Genomic DNA, 16,243 nt, shown 5'->3' with positions numbered 1-16,243 from the left:
CCATGGATCCTGGAATGCCTGAAGCTTTAGAAGGTTAAAACCACACTAAGAGCCTTCATTGCAGACCACCCTTGAGGCCAACTTTGAGCTAATTAACCAAGTCTCCATCAAATGTGGCATATACCAAGGAGATTCTCTAACCCCACTGCTGTTCTGCATAGGCCTGAATCCCCTCAGCCAATTGATCACAAGACTGGGGATGAATACCGACTTAAGAATGGGGCCAACGTCAGTCACCTCCTTGAAATGGATAGCATCAGCTTTTATGCTTAGACTGAGCGAGGCATTGACTCAACGGTCTACAGCGGGGACATCGGAATGTCATTCGGACTGGACAAAGGTGGCCGAATGCTGACAACTAGAAAGAAGGTATTCCAGACAGAGGGGGTTGCCTTCCCAGAAGTGCAGATAGCAGATTTTGAGAACAGCTACAAGTACCATGGAATATCACATCATGAAGAGGCCACAAGGAATGCTGCAACGGTCAAATATCTGCAGAGAGTAAGGCAGGTCCTGAGAAGTCAGCTCAACAGCAAGAACAAAACCATGTGCCAAGTGCACATATTGACACCCCTATGGTTTGACTATGGTGTTTGTTATGGACAAACTGTGACGGGTACAGAAGTCCAATAACAGAACAGCGCTCTGGTTCTGATAGGGGGTCTGTTCCTCCCAATCATGCCCCTCCAAGTCTCACTGTCATTGCCCACGTGAGCGTTGAAGTCCCCCAGTAGAATGAGGGAGTCCCGTTAGGGAGCGCTCAGCAGCACACCCTCCACGGACTCCAAAAAGGGTGGGTACTCTGAGCTGCTCTTCGGTGCATAAGCACAAAAAACAATCGGGACCTGTCCCCCCACCTGAAGGCAGAGGGAGGCTACCTTCTCGTCTACCTGGGTAAATCCCAATGTACAAGCCGGAGGCAATAAGTATGCCCACAATAACAGTTGCAATAACAGTTTTACTCGCCTTCACTCACTTGCCCTTGGGAGAATCCCTGCCGCCATTTCTCTAAACAGCTGAAGTGAACTTGGGCGGATCGACCCTTTGAGGGCTTAATCATCGAGTCAACAACAATTCACTTCAGAGCTCTCACAATGCATTGCAGTGGTGCACGGAAGTAATGTGAACTAATTTCTTTACATGCCAAATAGGGTCACAAGCAGTGTTGTTAATAACGGCGTTACAATTTAACGGCGTTATTTTTTTCAGTAGTGAGTAATCTAATTAACTTTCTCATCTTGGCAACGCCGTTACCGTTACTGAGGCGGGAAAGGCGTGCGTTACTATGCGTTACTAAGTTGGTTGAATAAAAAAAAGTCAGAGACGGACTCACGGAGACGAGAGAGTAGAGCAGGAGTGGGGAAGATGCCATTGCAAACGCGATGCTAGGTGGCTCCATTAATACCTGACTGTAGCCTACAAACTACTCCCACATGATACGGTAGATATCGCATATTATAGAACTAGATGCAAATGATAGACACGGCTGCATTGGCAACATGTTTTAAGGACTACATGCGTTAGTACACAGCCGCCATCTTAAAGCAGTAGACCTCTCAGGAAGGCTCTGTTGTAGAGATCCTTCCTAGCGAACCTACTTTTTTTTTTTTTTTTTAAATCTAAAATGGTCCTAAATCGGCAAAATCTTGACTTAAATCTATCTTTAAATGATGAAACAGTTTTAAAACTTACATATGTTGAAAGTAGACAGAAGGGAACTAATGCAATAGCGGGAGCAATTTCAACAACTTTAACGGTTGAGTCACAATGACTTCCACACATAGCAAAGGTTACTATCTAGTTATCGCAATACCCTTGTGTCTAGTTAAGTGGAGGGTAAAGAATTGGGCGAGGGCCAATTGTCCTCAAAACCCTTTAAACTTCCCATTGTGTGACTTTTTTTTTTTTTTTTTTTTTTTGAGAAAAAAAAAAACATGAAAATTATCACTAGTTACTTTGCCAAGTAACTAATTACTCTTAAATTCAGGTAACTGAGTTACTAACGCAATTACTTTTTGGGAGAAGTAATTTGTAACTGTAATTAATTACTTTTTTAAAGTAAAATTAACAACACTGGTCACAAGTAAATTAGTTAAACATTGTCCAACAAATAAAGCATGAAAAAATAATTTATATGTTGTATATTTGACAAAATAATCGCGTTTCCGAAGTTCGAGCCTGAAAGGGGACGAACCCGGAAGTGATACGTCACACCGGGAACAGCGTTGGCAGCTCCATACATACGGCCGCTATACAAAGCCCTTCAAACAGTGATATAAGCGATAGATCGAGCGCAAGGGAGGAGATCCAAGTTTTTGAAGAGTTGGAGGAAGAAGAAGAGGTTGGAATTTTATGTTGGACCTAACATGTATTAGCCAGACGCTAATCAGGATGCAAACAATGTGCCTAGACTACCTGACATGGAATGGATACAAGACCCATCGAGATTACAAAATTTGTAAAATATAGGCTGTTATTATTTTCATGATTTGAAGATGCAGGCATTTGCACATAATTTTATGTTTTTGTCTATCTGTTGACCTTGTTAAAAATAATAATCAGACTTCATGTTCATTTTGGCAGATCCGGCAGCTCTCGTGCATATAAAATAATAATATAAAAACGTTGGGGGGAAAGAAGGAGATGAGTCGTCGATGGCTTTCTCCACTTTATCGTGGCAACAATAAAAACAAAATAACAGCGGACTGCCGCCACATTCGAACGCGAAGTTTTGCTTCTCGCCGCTCTCCTCCTTGCCTCCTACTCCAGCGTCTCTTAAACGGATCGTGCATAGTGTCTTGTTATGAGCTTTTTGTTTACAAATGTATCGAACACACGACGTGCTGACAACCTTGTCTCTTTATTAACACATGGAGTAGTTTTATGGAAAAGTTAGAACATAGCTCGGCACAGCTCTCGGCAGTAAGTGGCGTCTAATGGCATTCGGAAATGTAGTTTTTTCACACAAGCGAGAGGATTACAAAGCACCACTTCAGTGTTGTCCTGAGACTACATTTCCCATGATTCACTGCGTGACTTCAGCCGCTCTCTGATTCGCTGCGAGATTGACTCAATGCCAACACGCTCGCTGTCACCTGTCAGCGGCTCTCGTAAAACACAAACTAGAAGGCTATCAAGTGATCACCGTGAAAGAAACGCCGAACCGTACAAATGCAATGCAATGCTTGAAGCATGAAGGTGGAAATACATAATACAAATAAAAATAAATGTGCACAAACTCTCCGGCGGTGTAAACCTGCCGCTGTCAACGCTCTAGGAGGTCGGATTTCACAGCATTCTGCCGCAGCATTTCCTCCTCGCCAGCTTTTTGCTCGCCATTCACGCTCGTTTGCATTTGATTGCTAGTCTGATACACTCCCGCTTTTTCGGTGAGGTCTTTTGTATTTATTCGTTATTGGATCGTTTTTGTTCACCACTGTAAATAAGAGCACTGAAGCAAGCAGGGGTAAGTCGCCATTTCTGTTCAACCCGTTTTTTCCTGTTTTGTTTAGCATAGGAAGCTAGGTTAAGTGGCTGTCTTTTCTTTGTTCTTTTTCATGATCAGGGTTTAGTTAGCGGGAGGGGTTCATTTGTAGATTCCTTTTGTTTGTTGTTTTGGCCTGGGCTTACCCTGAAGCCGCGCTTCATTCACATTTTGTACATATTCATTGCGAGTTTGATTGTTGTGTAAATCAATTTGTGCCACTTGTGAAATTGTGTGGCTTGTTTTATGTTACGCCCTTCGCAAGCCGTCCTTGGGACTTAACACTAGCGAACACAACAACAACTATCCCACAACTATTGCCACGAATTGGCTTTCGGCCAACGTTGCTAGCTTCTACTGTACATTCCACAACAGTTGGCAGCTCTGCTTTGACAAAGTCATCAGTCATCTATCCAAAAATCCCACTTACTTTTTGGCAAATCCTTGATCATAAGCAGACCGGTTAAGGAAGCAGGCATCTTCGAAGTGTTTGCAGCAGAGAACACTACTCGATGATGGCGTCAAATTCGTTCGCTTTGTGCGAACGAAAGATGTCCATTTATGTGCTCTGCTATCCTTTGGCCACTCCTACAACTTTTCGTTTGAGTGAGAGCAAACATTGCCACACACCGCCGTGGCATCTTACCGAGAAGCAATGCAAGAAACAATACTGTTCTATGGCGGACTTCCCTCGCACTTCCCGGTGTGACGTAATTTCCGAAGATTGCCGAAGAAAAGCATTTTTGTTGTCAAGGGCGCTGCTATGGGTTAAACAAAGAATCTGGAAGGGTTGCGTTAAAAAAAATGAAAATATGCTTATAATTGTTTAGCAATTGATATTATTCAAAAACATGGTTGGCCAACCTTACTTCACATTTCCCCTTTAAAAGTTCACCCAATGCTTCCCTGCACCAATTTTGTCAAAAGTCAGGAATATATGTATATATATGTATACACATATATATATATATATATATATATATATATATATATATATATATGTATACACCAGAGGTTGCGCTAGACATTTTCGTTGTCTGTCATTTTGACTGACAGGGTCATAAAAATCCGGTCATAATCTATTTTTACCAGTCACTCAAATTTTTAAAATGATAATGATGACATATTCAATAGTATTTAGTTTTCATTCATTTTTAATTTTGTAACGCTTGCTTGGCGGCGAAAAATTAGACACTGAAGTTGTATTTTTCTCCCTCTTTTTACTCTGCTTACCGCCAACAACACCAACAAAACAACTCCACTCCCAAAGAAAAAGAGGCAACCATATAGACCCCAATCACCAACGTCACACAATGATCTTAATTGTGTTTGTCAGCCCAAAATCTTCTAAATATATATTAAATGCATCTTACCAGATATAAAATGACTACTACATAGTCTGTGGTGATCGTTTGGTGCCAAGTTTCCTGAGCGAAATATGGGCGCCGCCATCTAGGAAAATGTCTGCTTCGCACTTCCGGTCCGGTTGAGTAGCAGTGTATTAGCAGTGTATTGACGACGATAAAACTACGAAATCAAGCCAGAGCAACCCATGGAATCTTCAAAAATTGATTCAGCACGACCTAGATGACACGTAGATGAGATTGGATAGCAGTTCGTGTCACTTCGTTGATCATTCGTGGACAAAATTATTAACAACTGTCAGCCTGTGTTAACGTGAGGAATGGATTGATACTACGGCCATTAGTGACCAAAATGTGGTGAAATTACAAGTTATATTACATTTGCCGACTGCAGAAGGGCTGACATAGATTGTTTTGTTACAAGGAAATGCTACAAGGTTATGTACATATGATGTTAACACAGTATGTCATTCTTTTTTTTTTTTTTTATTGCAGGCATTGATCGCAATAAAACATTTAGACATGATTCCATTTCTTGTTTTTTTAAAAACGATTGGTGCACTCCAAAACAGGTCAATAAATCACATTTATAAAAGTATTGCAAAAATAGCATACGATAATGTGATATCAGACCGCAGAGCTCCGGAGCCTCGTGAACAAATAGCGACATCACGGAGGCCCTCGGCGGCATTTAGATGTGCTTTTTTCCCGTCCTCGGTAATTCCAGCTCCAATAGCATATATTTAAAGATGCTGCCGTTCACAAGTTCATAGTTGGATCACGGCGATCTCGGCGAACCACCGTCTGTCACAATTCCTGCCTCTCTCTCGGCCTCTCCTGGGAGTCGAGCTGTCATCATCATTGTGGAACGCAAACGATATATGTTCGATATATGTCCATCAACGTACAAGTCAAGTTGTCTTCCCTTTTATAACAGCGTTTCCCAGCTGGAAACAAACGAATAAAAACTTGTAACACTTGATTTATGCGGTGCATTCAAACACGATTAGCAACAGGTGGATAGCAGCAGTAGCAGAAGCTAGTTGTTGTAAAAACAATTAAACTTCGTAATTACAATCATCATCGTAATATCAATAGCAAAGGCAACAAGTCGTTTCATGCGCGAGATTTTAGGTTTCGTTTTTTTTAGAGCACATTACCTTCCATAACAGCGGGGGCATGACTGCAGGAGCTGTCAGTTTTGTACATCTTCCGTCCCTCCTGTATGACGAGTACGAGCACCCATGGTTTGGAAATCGACATGGTACGAAGCATGAAGGCCTTGGCTTGGTTCTCCACCCGCCTACATCAAAATAACATTCCCGGGATCTTGTATAAAGACCTTCCAACTTCGATTCCACCGCCATTGACTTCAATGGTAAACAGGCGGAAACGGAAGGGGAAGGAAGACATAAGGAAGTAAACCAGTACCTCGAAAACTTGTCTATACACAGGCGGCAATCTAGTCCACCAATTGGATCACACGCTGGCACACCGGGTGCACCAATAAGAACCTCGCGTTGATGTGTCAATCACGGTGCTGCCGCCAGACCACGGTGACGCTAAATATTCTGACAGAATAGCCAACGACGTCATGCATTAAGAGAGACAATAGCTAATTAATATGCCACCCTGTGGTCTGGGGTGTGAATTGCAACCTGTCAAAATGACTGACGGACTTCAGTTTTTTCCGTCACCGTTTTAAAAAACCGGTCAACGACGGATAATTTCCGGTTAACGCGACCCCTGGTATACACACACATATATATATGTATACACACACATATATATATGTGTATACACACACACACACACATATATATATGTATACACACACATATATATATGTGTATACACACACACACACATATATATTTATACATATATATACATATATATACATATATATATATATACATATATATATATATATATATATATATATATATATATATATATATATATAGGGAAATAACAAAAAAAAAAACGAAAATCTGGTGCTGCCATTTCTGGTTGTAAAATGTCTTACATTAAATTTGACGACACAAAATCTTTCTAAAATGTCATACATACAGTACATTTACCTAACATCAGAAACAAGTATTGGTGGTTTAGTGTACTCATATGTGAATTTAGATCATTAAATTAGCAAATCTGTGCAAAAAAAAAATCGCTTCAACTAGAGGTGACACCAGCACATGAAGCACATATGTTACATTTATCTAAAAGCTTGTTTTATATATGAAAACAATTCACAACCTACTATGTAATGAAAGGTACACAAGAAGCAGCACACATTGGCCAAAAATGGCTGAAAATACTACCATGCACCTCAAAACTAGAACAAGGCAAAATGGACTGGATAGGAATAGATGCATTAAGAAGCCAGATAATTGTAACAAAGAGTATTTATTAAAGTGTCAGATTATGTCACAGCATGTCATTTACCCCCCCCCCCCCCCCCCCCCCCCACACACACACACACCAAAAAATAAATAAATACATATAAATATATCAAATGTGCATTCTCAATAAAACCATGGCACTTCATTGGAACATCCATCTTTTTTGGCACTCAAATTGAACAAAGGTCTGTTTTGGGAAAAGGGAATACAGACATTTTTTTGTTTGTTTTGTTTTAAAAGTGTTAAAATGGAGAGCAACATCTTGATAATGAAACAAAACATTGGACAGATTTTACATGGTGGGTGATTACTCATCAATACCACTATCATCAGTGTCATCATCCCATGTTCCTCTTTCTGTTTCCTTTGAAATATTTTCACAGTTCTGGCAGTAGCATAAATCTGTACAAGACATTTTTTGCAGACAAGCATGAACATCTTTCAGTCTCACACTTGCTTATCTTGCAACCACAGTGGACTACCTGTAGCACACTATCTGGGACAGGATTTCTAGTCATCCATTGTACAGTTAATTCACCATCCTCAATGTCCCATCCATTGCCAATTGGTGAAGGGGCACACATCATACCAGTCAGAGAATGTTGCATTACTGTTGCTTGATAGTTTGCCCTTTTGCTGTGTTGGAAGAGAGCATCACTTGTTGGAAGAATGGACAGTTCTGGCAAAGCTGACCATGCCATACAGAATGCCTTGTATCTTGCATCGTTGGCATTTTTGGCAGTTGACTGGCCATACAGATGGCACACATACAGCGGTGTAAATAAGTATTTCGTCAACCACTAATTGTGCAAGTTCTCCCACTTGAAAATATTAGAGAGGCCTGTAATTGTCAACATGGGTAAACCTCAACCATGAGAGACAGAATGTGGAAAAAAAAAACAGAAAATCACATTGTTTGATTTTTAAAGAATTTATTTGCAAATCATGGTCGAAAATAAATATTTGGTCTATACCAAAAGTTCATCTTATTACTTTGTTATGTACCCTTTGTTGGCAATAACGGAGCCCAAACGTTTATGTAACTCTTCACAAGCTTTTCACACACTGTTGCTGGTATTTTGGCCCATTCCTCCATGCAGGTCAACTCTAGAGCAGTGATGTTTTGGGGCTGTCGTTGGGCAACACGAACTTTCAACTCCCTACTCACCCCGTAGCGTCAAAATGATAAGAACGGTGAGCAAAAATCCCAGAACCACATGGGTTGACCTAGTGAATGACCATAGAGAGCTGGGACCACAGTAGCAAAGGCTACTATCAGTAACACAATGCGCCGCCAGGGACTCAAATCCTGCACTGCCAGACGTGCCCCCCTACTGAAGAAAGTACACATCCAGGCCCGTCTGCGGTTCACTAGAGAGCATTTGGATGATCCAGAAGAGGACTGGGAGAATGTGTTATGGTCAGATGAAACAAAAAAATAACTTTTTGGTAGAAACAAAGGTTTTCGTGTTTGGGGGGAAAAGAATACTGAATCGCACCATACCCACTGTGAAGCATGGGGATGGAAACATCATGCTTTGGGGCTGTTTTCCTGCATAGAGACCCGGACGACTGATCTGTGTAAAGGAAAAAATGAATGAGGCCATGTATCGAGAGATTTTGAGTGAAAATCTCCTTCCATAAGCAAGGGCATTGAAGATGAGACGTGGCTGGGTCTTTCAGCATGACAATGATCCCAAACGCACAGCCAGGGCAATAAAGGAGTGGCTTTGTAAGAAGCATTTCAAGGTCCTGGAGTGGCCTAGCCAGTCTCCAGATCTCAACCCCATAGAAAATCTGTGGAGGGAGTTGAAAGTCCATGTTGCCCAACAACAGCCCCAAAATATCACTGCTCTAGAGGAGATCTGCATGGAGGAATGGGTCAAAATACCAGCAACTGTGTGTTAAAAGCTTGTAAAGGGTTACAGAAAACGTTTGGGCTATGTTATTGCCAACAAAGGGTACATAACAAAGTATTGAGATGAACTTATGGTATTGACCAAATACTTATTTTCCAACATGATTTGCAAATAAATTCTTTAAAAATCAAACAATGTGATTTTCTGGTTTTTCCCACATTCTGTCTCTCATGGTTGAGGTTTACCCATGTTGACAACTACAGGCCTCTCTAATATTTTCAAGCGGGAGAACTTGCACAATTAGTGGTTGAATAAATACTTATTTGCCCCACTGTATTTGCTCAATGCCTCAAATGTAGACTGGTCAAGGTTAGAACTACTATCCAGATCTGTAAACGCAGTCAGATATTCTTCTTGCTAACAAGCAAGAGAAAATGTCTTTGTTTTGCCCTTGCCATGAAAGGCACTGGTCGAGTCACAAACTTTGAATGTATGGATGCCAATGAGGGCAGAACAAACACTGGGGCCAAGAGCTGCGGACATCTTAGACACATCAATGATCCTGGATCTATTGCCAACTCCAGGGAAAAAATACAACCAATTTAAATCTCTCTGTAGACTGAAAGCAATCACTGCAACGTCAGTATCAGGGCTTTTGATGACTACAATTTTGTGTTTTTGTGCAGCATGTTGTGCATGTAAAAACACCCTTGTACCAAATTCCTCATGGTCACATGTCAATTCTCGAAAAGCGCTGACAGTTTGTGAACCTTGCTTTACAGTGACACAGTTGTCCAGTTGTCGGTCACAGCATTTATGGTATCGCACCACCAATGCAACAGTCGTTGTCTTTGATATGTAGAAGGATTGAAGAGTCTTTCTTCATCTCTGCTGACGCCCTTTACACAAAAAAGAATTATAATAAGTATTATTGTCACATCACCGCTTTTCACAGTATATGCACATCACAGATTTAAAAGTAAAGGGTTTGTTGAGGTGTGTGGGGGGGGGGGGGGGGGGGGGGTGTAGCTGTGATACATGACTGAGGGGCACAGTTAACCCGAGTTTGGTAACTGCTGGATTCACTCGATAAATCATTCAGCAGCTCGCGTTTTTACTAAACTATAGCCTTAAAAATTAACAAATTATTTTAAGTCCATTAATAAATATCGGTCATGTTGATAATAAAACTGGGCGCGTGTGTGTGAGGCACATACCTGCCGACAATGTCTCTGCTTTGGCGAGATGATCCCTCTGGCGTTTGCCTTCCCATCCCAAACGAGCATACTTTGAAACTTTTTTACAAATGATGCAGATGGCTGGAGGGCAGGGCCGGCCGAGGCCATTTGGGGGCCCTAAGCAAAATAATGCCTAGGGTCCCATATTTTAGGCCCACCATTTCGTCAGTGTACTGTGAAACCCATACATGCAATCCAACCCATGCGTCCATATTTTGTCTATCAATCAGATTTTGTTGCACTGCATACTTCAAACTTCTCACCCCAGTGACGTGCGGTGAGGTTCATGGTTGGTGAGGCACTGACTCCTTTAGTGTCAGATTTCCAAATATATAAACCAAAAAGGGTAGCTTATTCAATTGGCTACTGGTTATTTCATATCTCATCAGCATTCTTCACAAAACACGCACACACGGTATATATTATCGATACGTAAAAGTAAGAAAATAACATGCATTTGCTCTACACCCTCAATGTGTTGGCCGTCGCCATTCTATAATTCATGCAACATAAATGAGAGTAAAGAGTGGTGTACAAAACCACAGAATTAAATTCTGACCTTTAGTGAAATATTCAGTTTTTAAAACTTTAATTCTGATACTTTAATCAATTTATTACAGATTGCTAAACAAAAAGTGTGAAAAGAAAAAGAATATTTTATTTAAGGCCAGAATTTAGTTTTTAAATATTCTATTGTATTTTTCTTGGTCTAAGCTCTTATTTAAAATTTTTTTTTTATAAGATTGAAATGAAAACTGTTTGTGGTCTTGCGCCTGTCCTTCACCACAAAAACCGGCGTTACTTTGGAAGGGCATAGGTTTGGTCTCAACATTCGTAGGGACGATATAACAGCATAACCTGCATGTAGGTACACTTTTTGCTGGGGATGGGACAAATAATTAGACCAAACAGATTGGATGAAGGGGGCAAAGGGCCACATTTCTCATGTATATGAACCAAATTAATTAATAGGAAAAATGATCAATGCAAAATAAATCCTTATCTACTGATAATAACTTTTACGTGCATTGGTTCAGATGATACACTGTTAGATTCAAACCTTTGTTTTCAAAAAATACTAAAGAAACATTTTGAAAACTTCCTGAATAAATGTCTGGTTTTTATTAGCAAACATAAACATAATGAAAATAATTCACTTAATAATGGTAGGGTCAATTCTATCCTTACAACATAAGGAACTATAGAAAGATCTAAATTCTCTATATAACCGAACATTATATCATGCAAAAAAGGTAAGGTTGCTTAAAAGTTGGTGGGGACAATTTTAGCATCCTGAAAAGTTGGTAGTGTTATGTCCCTACCGTCCCTATGCAAACCTACTACCTTTTTGTAAAAGTCCTCCTTATTTTCCTTTACTTAAAAAAAAAATCTCTCTGCCTCAGTGGAGAGGATTGCTTCAATTAGATTGTTCTGTGTTCTATTTGACAAGCCAGAAAACACAGTGGATGTGTCCAAATGTCTCGCTAACCTTTCATCTTTCTCAGCAAAACCATGTAATCGTTCTACATATATGCCACATTTAGAAGAGCTTACACGCTCATCGTTACCACGAAATGTTACTCCTGTTTAGTTAGGATGCAGGTTGCATTAATGAGGTCTTACCTTTAGCTTGAGGATGCTACCGTTGAGCTTCCGCTGTTAATCAAAGCCAAATCGATCCTTGAGCTTCCAAAAGTTTTTAAAGCAATCAGGCTTTGAATGTGAGTGGTCGAGCTCTCATGTTTGCTGAGGCTTCGTGGTAGTTTTTTAATGTCACAATATCTCGTGTTAGTCCAGACATTGGCACAAGTTGAGAAGAAAAGGCAGGGAAAGCAGCAAAGGCGATTTTTCGAAGGACAGCCACATAGCCAGTCTTTTCGGGTGTACCAGTCCGTTTGAAAAGCGCGAGTTATCCTCTGTCCCGTAGTTTGAAGCAAACCTTTTAGCTCCGGCGTTGTGTTAACCGCGTCCACTTTGAACGGAAGGTCTAGTTTCACGTACGCCCCATTGCAGTGCGGCAGAGTACTATCTGCCGCAACCTGTGCCTTTTCACTGCGGTTTTATTTCCCATCAGCAAAACTAAATATGACGCTAACAAACATTAAACTTTAAGGGTTAAAGACATTAGCCAGACTGACGAAAATCAGTTCAAATAAACGTATCTGGAAATATTGTAATGGCGACATGCAGATGTACGGCAACCAGCACGCTCCAATTCCATGTATCAACCCAGTTTGTTATGGATTGCGCAATCAGAGGTGAGGCTTTACTCGTTGCTGCCGCAGCTCTCGTTTCATTTCCTTATTTGAACAGGAAATAGTCAAAATCGCTGAATTTGCCTATAAAAAATGTTTGAAAGAGTCATACATAAAGAGCAATGGACAAATATTAATATAAATTTGATGCTATAATTATTTTTTGCCTCACCTGCCTCCCCTGACCGCACGTCACTGTCTCACCCCAAATGATTGTCAGTACTTACAGTAGATGGCGCCAAACCTTTTTCTAAAAGAGGAAAAGAAAGAACGTTTATTTTTTAAGCTTGTAATCAGGTAGCAAAACTCACAAAAGTCAAATAAAGCAAACTGTAGTAAACAGAATATAAATTAAACAATTTCAGTCTCACAATGTACTGTACAGTCACAACCAGTACAACAGTACAAAACTGTTGTATAAAGTGAAAGTTAAATATCACAACAGCAAACAGCAAATAAAGTACAGTACATATATAATATGTAATAAATATGAAGTGTGATAGCACTACTCCAGATTGTCCCTAGTTTATTTTTTGGCTTTTGACCTCAATAGTGAAATTGTAAATTAATTGTATGACAACTGTCTTATTATCCCCTTATAATTATATATTTTCAGGTAGTTCATTCACAATGTCTGAGTGTATGTTGTCGGCGATTAGCCTAGCAATGATCTTGATTGTGGATGTCAGCCCAAAACCCTCTAAATATATATTAAATGCATCTTACCAGATATAACATGACTACTACATAATCTGTGGTAGTCGTTTGGAGCCCAGTCTTCTCGTCGAATTGCAGCAGTCCATCTCGCTCTCCTCTCCGGGTCCCTCGGAATACGGTAAAACTTAAAATCTCTCCGTCTATCTTCTCTGTTTTTGCAATGACCGCCACACACGACTTCACCATTTTGATTATTAATGTTAACGAGCAGAAAAACACGCCATAATAGGAGGAATTTACGAAGCGCTAATGCATTAACATGACGAGTAGACGGCCAACATGGCGCGGGGGCGTGGCCGTGACGTCACGTGAGTAGGGTCTATACAATGGTACAGCAGAAAACAAAAGTACAAAGCGCAACCATGATTCACGAAGGGATTACAAAAAGCTTTTAAAGGAGGAAAATACAGTTTTGCAGGCATGAATCTCTCATCTTTCCGTGAAATTCGCCGTTTTGAAGTCAAAAAGGGTGACCTACATGAATCGTTTAGATCCGAGGAGAAACTTTTTAGGGGGGGGGGGGGGGCGGTAGTAGGCATATGCCGGTTTAAGGTGTCATGGTTTACCATGGTATGAAAACGTCGTGGTTTCAAAACCACTAAAATTATCTGTCACACCGTAGTACATGATTCGCTATTATATTTTTAATGTGTCAAAAATGCAGCCAAAAGTGGCGCGGCAACACTCACCCTTTCCCGTTTGTTGCTTTTGTGTCAGTGACGCTATTCCAGCGAACCCAAAAACAAAACACAATGCGTACATTTCTTCAATTTATTGAGCTCTCAAATCGTGTAACTGAAATATACAAAATGAATACATTTAAAACGTTGTACAATAGTATTTTTCCATGTGTGTGTAGCTTCAACTGATTAGCACACATTATCCTTTCAAATTCAAAATACAAACTAATTAAAAACTTAAAGACGAATGTTAGCCTAGGCTTAGCTGGAAGAGCAACTTCGTCGAGGTTTTAAGTCTCACAACCGCTAAGTGAGAAAAGCTTGAAGTGGAAAAAAGGATAGCGTAAGAGATCGCTAATTTCGACAGATGATCTTGCCCTAAGCACAAATTCACGTTTGCTGGACGAGGGGAGGTCTCACTCCCAATATTTGTTTCAGATGAATGCATTTGCCAGCATATTGGATTTGGTGAGTAACGGTTTCAGTCCTTTTCATATTTTGCTGTATAACAAAGTTACTGCCGTTTGTGGCAACTTGCGTCGAACACTGCCAGAGCTAGCCAAATCTCCAGTGAAAAAATAGCTCCCATTCAGTTAGCGTCAAGCTTGTGCAGAGGTTGCACTAGACTTTTTCGTTGTCTGTCATTTTGACTGACAGGGTCATAAAAATCCGGTCATAATCTATTTTTACCAGTCACTTAAATTTTTAAAATGATGATAATGACATTGTGGTGACCCTTTGTTTGGCATAATTTACCTTCCGTACTTGTGTGTCCATTTGGCCGAGCGCGTTACCGGCTACGACACAGTCACGTGACAGAGACATTTAAGAGCCGCGCGCGTTCCGGCGTGAATAGAGAGTTCACAGAGAGCAGCTGAGCTACAGCGGTTGGACACCGCAATTCGAGCTAACAAGACTCTTAACATTGCATACCGCTTCAACAGTATTAAGTAGTGATGGCCTCATGAAGCAATGAAGCTTTGCAGCCAATCGGTTTGCACATGTAGCAAAGCTTCATTGTGCTTCATTTACTCTATGGCGCCATCAAGTGGTCTACAACAGGGGTCCCCAACCTATTCCACTAAGGCCCACTGTGGGTGCAGGATTTCATTCTTACCAAACAAGATGACAACACTTTTTCCCCAATCTGGTGTTTTACAAGTGCAATCAGTTGATTGCAGTCAGGTGTGGCTTTGTTTTAGCAGAAGCCTCATTGGTTCAACTGTCTCTGCTGGATCAGCTGGAACAAAAACCAGGACCCACAGTGGGCCTTGAGGACTGGGTTGGAGACCCCTGGTCTACAAGCCCAAGTGGTCAACATTGTTAAGAATTCAATGGTTATTTGATTACGACAAAGATATGAATGTGCTTATGTTAGTAATTTAGTATGTGAACAAAATACAACAAGTGCTAAGGATAATTTGTTATTCATTTTTGTTGAGAAATAATAGCTTTCCCACAGTGACTGGCTTTAAACGGTTTCTTTTTTTGGACAATATTTCACCAGCTTTAGAAAATATTCTTTCACAAGGCACAGATGAAGCTGGGGTGCAGATAAATGTGAGTGCCAGTTTATATAAATTTGGGTAGGTATTCTTTTGTGCCTCCCAGTACACTAATGGATTGTTCATTCTGTTGATGTTTGGTTCAGATAGGTACACACACACTCACATTTATATTAATGTAGTTCTTCTCCCTTACCTAATTGAAAGCAATCAAAAGAAAATGTTCCCATACAGGGGAGGGTCGCTTTTTTTGCGCAGTTTCCATCGCAAGCAAAGGACAAGGCTCGAAAAAAGATTGCACTGGTTGCGCTGTTGCGCACAGATCATGTAACAAGTACAGGAGCCCGAAATGCACAAAATGTGAGATAACAGGCGATCGCCATTGCGTTTTGCAACCAATTTATACCGTAGTCTGTAGCCTACTGTGTTTGCAATGCGCGCCGAACGTCGGATCACTTCCGAAGCGTCCATCAGGCTTCTCACGACAACATTTCCGGGTTCTGCCGAAATGACGCGCGCCTCGCTACAAGCTTCGGAACCTCGGCCCATTTCGTCCCCATCACTAGTATTTAGTTTTCATTCAAATTAATATTCTGTCCGAACAAGCTTTTTTTAATCAAAATCTCTTTATTTTTCACAATAGTAGTGCGTTGGTTTCCAGTTAGGAAAAAAAAAAACACAAAGTGGGATGAGCAATGGGACTTATATCCAACACACATACAATAGAGAATGATAA

General features: G+C 40.6%; 1 protein-coding gene across 1 annotated transcript in view; it reads right to left on the bottom strand.

Annotated features, from left to right (window-relative positions):
- Window positions 1-6,493: 6,493 nt before the first annotated feature.
- The window catches only part of LOC130927841 (uncharacterized), a 238,216-nt gene continuing 228,466 nt past the window's right edge, over window positions 6,494-16,243 (bottom strand). Inside the window, exon 42 of the transcript XR_009066531.1 lies at window positions 6,494-6,518. The gene's annotated coding sequence lies outside the window, so the exon portion shown is untranslated. The remainder of the gene's footprint in view (window positions 6,519-16,243) is intronic.

Source organism: Corythoichthys intestinalis, chromosome 13, assembly GCF_030265065.1.
Source record: "Corythoichthys intestinalis isolate RoL2023-P3 chromosome 13, ASM3026506v1, whole genome shotgun sequence".
In the NCBI taxonomy this organism is placed as follows: domain Eukaryota; kingdom Metazoa; phylum Chordata; class Actinopteri; order Syngnathiformes; family Syngnathidae; genus Corythoichthys; species Corythoichthys intestinalis.
This window is presented reverse-complemented; position numbering and strand designations above follow the sequence as displayed.